This window comes from Schistocerca serialis, chromosome 2 (assembly GCF_023864345.2).
Source record: "Schistocerca serialis cubense isolate TAMUIC-IGC-003099 chromosome 2, iqSchSeri2.2, whole genome shotgun sequence".
Classification (NCBI taxonomy): domain Eukaryota; kingdom Metazoa; phylum Arthropoda; class Insecta; order Orthoptera; family Acrididae; genus Schistocerca; species Schistocerca serialis.
Genome location: NC_064639.1, coordinates 50,668,971 through 50,681,678, shown reverse-complemented (window position 1 = coordinate 50,681,678; position 12,708 = coordinate 50,668,971).

Genomic DNA, 12,708 nt, shown 5'->3' with positions numbered 1-12,708 from the left:
GCGATTACGCAGGAGAGGAAGACAAAATACCTGTTTGACAACAGCTTTTTGACGATTTCTCAACTGTACTAGTGAAATGTTTCGTTACGTTTTTATAAGAAGTGCAATGGTGTATTTGGTCACTGCAGTTATTTTTGTGAAAAAAGGGAGGTAAACATAACGTGGTCCATATTTTCAATACGCGTGTGCTTATCGTGCAGGAACATTAACGTATTGTTTAGATCCACTGATATTTTTGTTATTTGTAGCACTTAGTTTAATGAATATCTGCCTTGACGAAACTTTTTGCTTGCTACAATTATGTGTTTATTTTACCGTTAAATGATCATTTACCTTATAACAAAAAATGGAAGTGTATGTGCCGCGAAAAAAATCACGTAAAGCTGGTAGAAAAAGAATTTGTAACATTGCAATGTAAAATTCCTTTGAAAGTTTCAGTTTAGTTTCATGTGGATATAGTCAAAGCCATCCACTTCTGCAACTTTTTCGATATCCCTCCAGATTAGTAATAAAGAGTTATTCCTTTGACAAACGTAAATCATTATGTTGTATGCAGTGTCAGTACGTATCACAAGAAAAAATTTTGTACACAGCAGAGAATGGACTTTGAAATTAAGGTGTTCGACTCTGCTTTGTTCCGTAATTTTCGCACTTTAGACATGTTTTAATTCTCCTTATATTTGGGCCAAGTGAAAGTGGTTAAGATTTTACACATAAAGGGCGTAAAGCGAAGTTGTCCCGCTCCCTAACTGTAGCTTCACACACATGTACTGCATGTAATATTTAGTGGCTTTTGTTCTGAAAGTGATACAGTTAGTGCAGCAAACTGACTGGGATACGGCATGTTCCATGGTAGCTTAACATAAGTAGAGTCGAGGCACCACTTACGGCCCCATTAAGGACAATTCAAGGCAGGTTGTACGATTGCTATACAAAAGTAGTGTACGGATTACTTCAGTAATTCTATTGTTTCAAATTCTCTGGGGAGCAAGTGTTCTAAATTATATAACAAAAGCAAACGAACATACTGAAAATGAAATGGCACATATCCCAAATTTTTGCCACGTTAAACCTCACTATGGCTGGACATTTCCTTGCTTTTGGCTGCTACCTATTATAATGAAACTGAGGCTTTACATAATTTCAGAATCTATTTGCAGAAAAGCAATTTATTCTTTGTACAAACATCAGAGTGGCCACCAAATTTGAATTTTCAAATTCATTGTTGTCATGTATTGTATTTACTGTATGGGGTTAGCCATACATACTACAATGGAAAGAACAAATTGCTTTTTTTAAAAATATATGATGTCCGATGTGAACCATGTCAAGATGCACACCACATACAGCATGACTGGCCCAGTGGAGTGATCATCTGGAGGATAGGGCACATCAAAATGTCACATGGTTGCATTTATGCAACACTGTCTGTTTGTTTGTTTAAGCCAGACGTATTAGGGTCAACTGAAGGGTTAAACGACCAGTACACGAAAAAATTGACACAGAACAGACAGATTAAAATCCACTGTCACATCTCATGGATTAATGATGGTAGAATGTAACAGTTAATCTTGAAAGAATACTTGAAGTTTCTCGTTGAATTTTGTTAAGGTATTCATAATCTTACATTGATTTGCTTACAAAAAAAAATTCCTTTTGCAACAAATTGTCATTGCACCAACACTATGCAATATGAAGTTACAGAACTGTGTATTAGCTATATTTGAATAAACTGTGGCGACTCATCAATGATTACTTGGTGATGTGACAGTTTGAATGTTTGTCAAGAAAGCTGATTTTTCATGCTATCAAGTCTGTCGAGACAAGTGGTCAAGTGTGTGTAACAGGTACAATATACACCCTGCATATCCCTGCCCATCTGGATTAGCTACCCTGCATGTTTGACTTTGACCGGCCATTCTGTAGCACACTTACTAATGTATACATTCTCAAACATCAATTTCTGACATAATTTTAGGTGCTTCAGCTCACTCTTTTGTTTTCAGGGATTGTAACACATGAATTTCAGATTTCATTCCTTTTCTGGATAATTTTTGTTCTTGTTGTTTTTCAGTTTCACTTAGTTGCTTCTTTTATCATCTATGTACAAGCAACTTGCATTACACATAGACAGAATTAAACTTCTGTTGATTTTAAAGTTGTCAACACTGTGCAAGCATTATGAGCAAGAATACTTTTCACTCTAACTCTCAACAATACACTCAGAAACTTCCTGACAGATTAAAACTGTGTGCCAGACCAAGACTCGAACTCGGGCAAGTGCTCTCTTATCTGAACTACCCGTGTTCAACCCAACCCCAACCTCATTTCCGCCAGTACGTCACCGCCTACTCAAGTTTGAGTCTAGCTCCGGCGCACGTTCTCAATCTGGCAGGAAGTTTCATATCAGCACACACGCTGCTGCAGAGTGAGCATCAACTCTGGAAATACGTTCAGAATTTATTGAAAAACCTCTTTCTACAACAGCATTTCCAGAGGAAAGTACTGACATTATTTTAAGAAAATCTACAAAATTACAACATTCTTTTGTGGCAATGTAATGAGATTCATCCAAACAAGTTTCACTTAAAACTTCCTGGCAGATTAAAACTGTGTGCCCGACCGAGACTCGAACTCGGGACCTTTGCCTTTGGTGGCAAGTGCTCTACCATCTGAGCTACCGAAGCACGACTCACGCCCGGTACTCACAGCTTTACTTCTGCCAGTACCTCGTCTCCTACCTTCCAAACTTTACAGAAGCTCTCCTGCGAACCTTGCAGAACTAGCACTCCTGAAAGAAAGGATATTGCGGAGACATGGCTTAGCCACAGCCTGGGGGATGTTTCCAGAATGAGATTTTGACTCTGCAGCGGAGTGTGCGCTGATACGAAACTTCCTGGCAGATTAAAACTGTGTGCCCGACCGAGACTCGAACTCAGGACCTTTGCCTTTCGCGGGCAAGTGCTCTACCATCTGAGCGCTTCTATAAAGCTTTTAAGTATACCAACATTTCCATTCAGACAATGGATCCAAATCACACCATATCTCTTCTTCCAGGTATTATTTCCAATCCACAGCAGCAGAAAGAGGTAAAATAAATATTAGCATAGTGTAGAATACATTGTTTGAGTAGTTCTATTTCTCTCTCAGTGAAAACAATGAATTGTGCTTAATTTTGAATGATACATCCTTAAATAATATGCTTGAACATGTTGCTGATTATAATTGATTTATTTAGTATGTGCTTAAACATTATTACTATTAACTATTGTACTTGTATGGGACACAGCAGGTGACAATTTTTGTAAAGTCATACAATTTAGACTTTCATGGCCAGCATTTTCTTGAGTCAAAAGGCCATGGTTGATGTATAAAATTACTTCTTCCTGACGTTTCATCTCTAACTGTGGGAGACATCTTCCGAGGTAGAATGAAAGTTACCATTGTGCCTCTGAAGATATCGCCTGCACTTGGAGTAGTAGTTTTATACACTGACCACAGCCTTTCAACCTATAAATTATAGCTCAAGAATTCTTGTAAGGTTAGTATTATCTGATGGAAACTATAAATAAGTTATGTTACCATGAACAGTGCAGTGAGCTTATTCAATTTCAATCAGTTACCCATCTAAGAGACAGCAGCATAAGACATCAACAAGGCATGGCAAATGAGACTCATTGCACCTCAAGTGTACAGAAAACCAGAATTTAAATACTGATCATCCTGATTTGGAAATGTAATACTGTCAAGTATAACCTTTGGATGTTTGTTAACTTTGCAGGTGAGACTAAGACAGAGGATGGGATGATGATTTATACTATATGTTGCGGAGGAAAAAGACACCATTTCATCCAACTGTCAACATCTCACAGCAATCAGTCGAGCAATGGCAGTTTGTCAGTCCCAGATGGGTTAATCTCGGTTTTTACTTTGGTGATTTATTTGTTTTTAAAGAACAGATTTATTCACATATTTTTGTCAGTAAATAAAATACTTAAGAGTCACTGCCCAGTTTGGTGCTCCCCTGACATGCACTAGGCACAAACACACAATGGTAGCACTAGTACATTATGTGTATCGAAAGTGTAATCAAGTACATTTCACAAGCCAGTGGTGAAAACTGCATACAGTTTGGAAGTAGTAAGGAATGTTGACCTAAGACTTTATTAATATTAGACACAATTAACGATTAATAAAGATTATTGTGGCACAATGTGTAGCGTCACATGACATTTACAAACCAAATGTAATTAATCCTATTACAAAACAGTAGTTATACTTCAATATGGAACAGTAAGTGGACAGTGGGTAATGTGTGTTCAAAACAATGAACAATTTGTGAGTTCCTTCTCAAGTACTGGAAATACCATAAGATATTGTGTGAAAAAATAATCCTAGACTACAGGATTCAAGAACAACCACATTAATGGAACTTTGAATCAGAAATTTAGGTAATATAGTTGCTCTGAAAATCACAGTAGAGAAGAGATGCACAGCAGCGTCAACATCACCAATACTAAGAACAAAAAGTTAGGCCCAAATACAATCAAGTGTACACACTATCAAATAATTATTTATAGGACATACTGAGAATCTGTCAACTTGACACTTCCATCCTCACGAATACTGCAGTGTCTATTGGTGGCCACTATTGTACCAGGAAGCTTTGTGCAATCTTATGGTACTTTAATTTTTCGACTCATCACAGGACAGGTAACTTATTAACTTATTGCTGTGCATTACCTAGTGCACTCATGCTCCTTGTGGTATGACAATGAGGAAACAAGAAGATATCACATTTATATGGGTTAAACTTTACTTGCGGCTTAGGCACCCTCGTGCCGTGATGTTGGCAATGACCACGCAATGCTGGAAATTATTCTCTTATATTTCATTTCTTGTAGGCACTTTTTCTAAATGTTCGCTTTACTAGGATAATTAATTTACTGAGTAGACGCAGGTATATGCAAGAACATGTCAACCACAGAGTAGGAACAGGATTAATTATTTATTTCATGGTTGGTCGCTGTCGACATCAGCACAGCACGCCACCTGAACTGCAAGTAAAATTTTACCATTATAAGTAACTGACAGAGTGAAACGGCTAACAACGAAACAGGCATCCAAAGTTAGGAGGAAAAATCCCTAAATTCTCAAAAGAAGCATTCTGGCTATTAGTCTGGAGGGAGTTTCAAAAATAGTGAAAAAACCAACCTGTGTTGTTAGATTAGGAATTGACTGTGACACCAACAAATGGAAATCTAGTATGTTAAGAACTGCACATCCACACTCTTATTGGACAACTTTTAGTCTTATCACATACAGTACGAGCCTGCTACACTCCTGAACACAGAACAAAGAGATAATCATATCCCCCAACAATCAATCCTCATGTAAGGTCTACTAATAGCATTTAAAAAGTTCACTGCGTACCATGGCAGCTAGCTGAATTAAACTTTGATTATTTTCCTAAAAATATCTTGGCTAATTGTGTTGAAATAAAATTTTTTAAAACCTTTCCAAACAGCAAAAATGTTGCATGCACATATCAGGTGCTGAAAAGTGGTGTGAAGGGGAAGAAAATTTCAAAAACTAATGTTTATAAAATGTGAGGACAGTAGGAAGCCATTAAACTAGCATTATGTCATTTAGCTACTCACAAGTTTCAAATATTAGCAATTAACACATTCGCTGTTGGCTTATGCATGTGCTATTAACTCGTAGTAAGTGTCAATTGCAGAATATGTTAAGCACTGAATCAAGAGTAAACAGAATATTGTGTTGCTGGTCATTGCTTCGACTTACGGAGACAGTCTTCACAAAGAACACATTTTTAGACATCTGAGCGGCATGGTAGAGAATTATGGAGAAAAACGCTCATACAAAGCGACTTCACAATCTTGCCTATATACTGTACAGCACATTCTGAGAAAATAATCAAATAAAAGGAACAATGTTGCTCTAAGTTGAAAATAATTCAAATATCCTAGCACACAGCCTAACTAAAAAAAAGTTGTCTGCACTTGACCAGAGCTGACCAACATGTCTAGTGCAGTCACACTGACTGACAGCAAATTACCACATTACTGAAGCATGATCTATCCAAAATGAAGTGCAGCACCTTCGACCTTCACTCTGAGAATCTTTCCCTGCAGCTGCAGGCACCCTTGACGTTGGGATTGTAAACACTATGAAGTACATCTCCACACAGCCGAACTCTGTACCTAGCAGTTGGGCTAGGTGTCATGGTCAATGATACATGCTTCATCCTGTACCATCTCCACATTCTGCTTGTGCTTCTCAGAGGCATAGTCGATGGTGTAGTTCCATCTATCACATCCATGCTGTCTCACAACCAACCTGTATTTTAAAAATCTATTTATAGTGAGACATAACTTGAATGAAAATTATAAAAATGTCTGGTATGTTGACAACTTCATTTACTTCAAGCTAAAAAGATTGTTCAACTAACCAAACTTTTGAAATTATGCACTAACGACCGAAGATGTCAGTATCTAGTGTTGGTTATACCAGACTGAGTGCTGACTACCACACTGTGTTGTCGTATTTAGCCTTTTCATTTGGTGTTTACTGCATCTGACACTTTCTCCTCAGTGAGCAAGGTAAGATTCTCTGAATTCAAGTTTACTGAGGAGTAAAACAAAGTCTGTATGACATTATTATAAGGAAGACTATGGAGTGAAATTTAACCTTATTTAAAAACTATTGCTAAATATAATTCTTGGTGTAACTTGCATGTAATGTCCATTAAGGATGTAGACTGTAGTGTTTCTTATGGATTAGGGTGAAAGAGGTTTTGTCCTATCTGCAGTGATTCAAAAGTTACAGCATTTTTTAATTTTTCTAGTGAAGTGTACTTAATGTGCGAGGTGCACTGGGACAAGTGAACAGATTGCCAGTGCAGACAACATGATTCGCAACAAGGATGTATGTGATCCTGATACAGTTTCATTTGTAACCAAGACAATTTCCTATGCCTGTAATGTGAAATATTGCCGTAATGTCATCAATACAGAAAGAATGCATCACACCATTATATAGCTAATTTGTACTAATGTATTTTGTGAAGAAAAACCAGTCTTACAAGTGGTAAAAAAATTTCAATTAAACAAAAGGACACTCCTCTTTGGTATAAATGAGAAATGAAATTTCATAAGGGAGGTTGTAGTCGGCAAGCAAAATTTCGGATCAGAAAGGATCCACAAATACTGCCTGAATTTATAATACCATTCAATAGCCGTGTTGCAGCACATGCACTGTAGAAAGGGATGGCACTGATACCATCTTATCCTGCCCTGTCACTGGTTTAAATGTGGGAGAACAGCATCTGCAATCAGCATTTAAAACCAGATTTATAAATAACTTACAAGGAACTATGGCAAAAAGCTGGAATAACATTTTATAATAAAGAGATGCACTAACGCCTGAATTCATAGAAATCACCATTTGTTGAGGTGTGTACGCACTGTACCGATGGATGGATGTGATACCACCACAGCCTGTTTTGGTATTGGTCGAATTGTGGAAGTTGAGCCTGCAAGCAGAAATACAAACTAAGTTACAGTAAGTAATTTATAAGGAGCTGTGACAGAAAGAAACAATGGCATAACACAGAGGTGCACTAATATCTTGATTCATGGTACTCACTATTCCTCGGGCTGTGTTTCAGCACATATGATGTAGCGAGAGAAGGACCAGACACCACCTCAGCCCGTTTTGCTATTGACTGAATCATGAGAGTTGAGCCTGCAAGCAGAATTGCAAACCACATTACTGTAACTTACGAGGAACTATGGCACAAAAGTAGAACGATATTTTATAACAAAAAGGTACATTAACTCCTCGATTTATAATACTCATGATTCGTTGGGCTATGCTGTAGGGCACATGCTGTAATGGGGGATGGACCTACTACACCCTCTGTATTTCTTATTGTTGGTGGCTTTTGAACAGCTGAACCTGCAAACTGAATATCATATTAGACTGCTGACATTAACAGATAACAGAGCACTGGTTAAGTTTTACTTACAGCTCAGGCGGCGTGGTGCTGTGATGCTGGCAGTGACCGTTTATTTATTGTGTGTATTTTGTTTCTTGTAATTACTTGTCCTAAATGTTCGCTTTACAAGTATAATTAAATTACTGAGCAAACAAGGGTACATACGAGAACCTGACAACTAGAGAACAGGAACAGCATTAATTATTTACTTCATGGTTGATCATTGCCAACATCAGCACACTATGCCATTTGAGTCATACATAGAATTTTACCAGACTGCTTAATTACAAGCATTTTTTGCTGCAGGGATGTATGTTGTTGGGAAGGGTGGGGGTGGGGCACTAGTAACATACCTTTTTCCACACGTGCATCTTCTTTGTCTGCCAGTAGAGATAATTTGATCAAACCGGATTCTTCTGAATTTCATAGCACCAGGGATGCATTATTACTCCTTTTGTTTTTCTTTGTGGAGTACAGTCTACGTTGAGGTAAAATCTTTTGTCGTTGTTTCCTTTCTATTTGCATCGGTGCCTGTTTTTGCTGCAACATTCCGACAGCTACAGTTGCCTTTAGTGATGATAACATTTTTTCAGCAGTTTCCAAGTCATTTGAGGTCAGTTCAGATACAATACCAGAAAACTCTGCGATAAGTTCCCTTCTATGGACTGACAAAGGTACAGAATCATTACCACTTTTTTTCGTTACCTCTGCAAGTATTCACAATAAAGGATGGCATCCAAAAACAGTTGCAGGATAGAATTTTTTTATTAAAATGCTTGACCAAGGTTTCGGTACATATAAATATACCTTCATCAGAAGTACATTTCCTGAATAGAAAGACACATTCATTAGAAAAGCCATATCAACGAAAGTGAGAAACAGAAGTTTAAATAACGGTGAAATTGCTAAAGTAATACAGGCACACAATCTTTAGTACTTACTAAAATTACATCATGCACTGGAGAATAATGAAACAATTATGCCAAAAGGCGTCATCAGTAATTAAAATATCATCTCCATTTGTACGACATGTGTAATGGGTACAGGATCAAAGCGAACAGTTTAACAATGTTACTTCGCCTATGAACTGTTGAGACACGAGTGTGAAGGCACTAAGGTAGATTGTTTCGCCGAGAGAGGGCACTTGCATGTGCCAGACTCGCGCATATTACAATCCATAAATACATACATAAGCGCATCAAAATTATTAAAGGTTGTGTTAATTCAAACTTTGTCTTAATAAATAAAGCGTATCACGCCAATTAAAGACATTTATGTAAACTATAAATATAGAACCAAATTTATCTGTGTCCTAGTGTCAAACGGATAAAGCTTGCGCTTGGAACATCTAACGAGAGAGGGCACTACTGTAATGCGCGAGAGTCTCGCGTAATGTAGGCAGTGAAATACATACTAGCGAAACAACCAAAATGTTATAATAAATCGAAACCATCTGTCTGTATGAATAAAACATAGTAGTCATTTAACCACACATACACATTGAAATTCATAATTAACAAACATCACAATATGTAGATCCCAACAAGATAGGAAAAGCGCATTTCACCGGCATCAACAAGCAAGAAAATAACTCCTAGTCAGCCAGACTATATTACATTAAGGCAATGAGGGGTTTGAAACTGTCTAAAAAATTTTTGTTTCGAAGCTGCACCTGCATATTTTCTTGCTTGTTGATGCCGGTGAAATGCGCTTTTCCTATCTTGTTGGGATCTACATATTGTGATGTTTGTTAATTATGAATTTCAATGTGTATGTGTGGTTAAATGACTACTATGTTTTATTCATACAGACAGATGGTTTCGATTTATTATAACATTTTGGTTGTTTCGCTAGTATGTATTTCACTGCCTACATTACGCGAGACTCTCGCGCATTACAGTAGTGCCCTCTCTCGTTAGATGTTCCAAGCGCAAGCTTTATCCGTTTGACACTAGGACACAGATAAATTTGGTTCTATATTTATAGTTTACATAAATGTCTTTAATTGGCGTGATACGCTTTATTTATTAAGACAAAGTTTGAATTAACACAACCTTTAATAATTTTGATGCGCTTATGTATGTATTTATGGATTGTAATATGCGCGAGTCTGGCACATGCAAGTGCCCTCTCTCGGCGAAACAATCTACCTTAGTGCCTTCACACTCGTGTCTCAACAGTTCATAGGCGAAGTAACATTGTTAAACTGTTCGCTTTGATCCTGTACCCATTACACATGTCGTACAAATGGAGATGATATTTTAATTACTGACGACGCCTTTTGGCATAATTGTTTCATTATTCTCCAGTGCATGATGTAATTTTAGTAAGTACTAAAGATTGTGTGCCTGTATTACTTTAGCAATTTCACCGTTATTTAAACTTCTGTTTCTCACTTTCGTTGACATCTAGAGGGTTGGATCCCCTCCTTCGAAAGCGTCAGATTGCAAAGCCTGGGCTACTCTCAGGGTGGAATCTCCGTCTTCGAAGATTGTGTGCGTCTGTCTGTCTGCCCGCTGCTGTCGCTGTTCGTTCGTTCGTTCGTTCGTTCGTTCGTTCGTTCGTCCGTCCGTCCGTCCGTCCGTCCGCCTGCTGGCTGTCCATCGCCGTCGTCGTAACCGCTGCCGCTGCCGCCGCCGCCGCCTGCTGTTCGTCCGCCTGTTCGCCGCCGACGCCGACGCCGACGCCGCCTGCTGTTCGCCGCTGCCCATCGCCGACGCCGACGCCGCCTGCTGCACGTCCGTCTGTCCGTCGCCGTTCGTCTGCAATGAGTACTCCCACCTCCACCGTCATCTACACCTCCCCCTCCCCCTCTCCCACAGTCACTTCCTGGAGTGCCGCCTCTGGCCTCCCTCCTTCCACCTCCCCTTCCCTTCCTCCACTTACCCACCCCCCTATCTCCTCCCCTGCTGTATACCCACACCTCTACACCCTTCCTCCAGCCTCCACACCCTCAACAGCTCCCACTACTACCCCCGCCCTCACGTACGCCTCTGTTGCCGCCTCTGCTGCCGCCCCTCAGGTGGTTGGCTTCCCCTCTCTCACCGACCCCGTCGCTTCGTCTTCTGCATCTCCCGCACGCATCACGTTGCGCCGAGCCACCATCGCCACCACTGAACCAGCTGCTTCTCCCGGTGCCTCCACTACGCCACAGGGATCTGCCACCCGCCACCTCCCTCTCCTCCCCGTCCCTCTCCCCTCCTCCCAGCCTCCAGTCTCCAAAAAACCCCAAAAGCGCGTCCTTACCGACTCTGCTCCCGCCACTTCCCACAAAAAATCAACGCCACCTCCCCCTCCCCCTCCCCCTGCCGTCACCATGGACACCACCCCTCCTCCTGCCACCCCTACCTTGGCCCCCACCCTCCACACCTTTGTCCTGTCCACTCCCGATCCTAAGTTCCTCGACGCTCGTACCCTCACCAAGGAAATACGAAAGTACTTACCTGGTGCTCCCATCTCCCAACTCATTCCCCGCAGGGACTCAGTCCTTATCAAGTCCCCATCCCCATCATTTCACACAGACCTCCTGCGAAAACTCCCACGAGTTATGTTTGGCCCCCACGCCTCTCTGACACCCTTCCTTTCCGCTTCCACTCCTCGTCAGCCCCAGCCTCCCCGTCGCCCCCCCACCTACACCGCTGTGATCACCAAGCTCAGCCCGGTGATCACAGAGGATGAAGTGTTGGTAGAATTGAACTCCCACCCGGACTTGGACATCCGCTCTGCTCGCCGTATCCACAATGCCTCTGGTCCCACCTACCTCATGCGGGTATTCTCAGAGTCCGCCCCGTCCATAGACCATCTCCTCACCCAGGGTGCCCTGATATACCACCGTCGCCACCCTGTTGAATCCTCCAAATCCCCTCCCCAATCCTACCGTTGCCAACGGTGCCTGATGTACAATGACCACCTGACTCCCAACTGCAAAAACCCCCCCACCTGTCCCCATTGCAAGGCCTCCCACTTTCTCAAGAACTGCCCCAACCTCGCTGCTCCTCCTTCCTGTAATACCTGCAATGGCCCCCATCCCACATACTCCTACAAGTGTAAAGCTAAACCCCCTCCAGCCACCCCTGAACTTACAGTCCCAGTTCGTCCCGTCGATCCTCCTGTCCATCCTAACAATTCCCTCCGTCCACCCCCCACGGCCGAGGACATCATCCGGTTCATTACCGTTGTACTCCAAAACATTCACCCTTTTCAGCGCCCGCACACCTTCCAACAAATATCCCTTGCTGCTCGCTCTGTGTTCCACCTGAACACCTTCGCCACTTACTCCCACAACCAAGCCCACTTCACCTTCACCCGCCTCGACACCCTAGTTTAAGTCTCTTCCCTTCCCTCTCTTCCCCCCCTCCTTCCCGTCATGGCGCGGCACGAGTCTCGCATCCTCTTCCAGAACATTCGCTCCTTCCGCTCCAACAAATACCTCCTCATGCACACCCTCTCCCACCACCAGGTCGACGCCTTCCTCCTGAATGAAACCTTTCTCCAGCCCCACCATTCTGTCCGCTCCTCCCCCTATATCCTCCACCGCACTGATGCTCCTGGTCCTCGTGCGCAGGGTGGAGTCGCGATTGGCCACCTTAAGCATATCCCCGTCCGGCCACAACCTCTCCTCAATGACCCCACTGAACACCTTATCCTTAGCGTCTTCTTCCCCTCCCTCACCATTACCTGTGCCACCA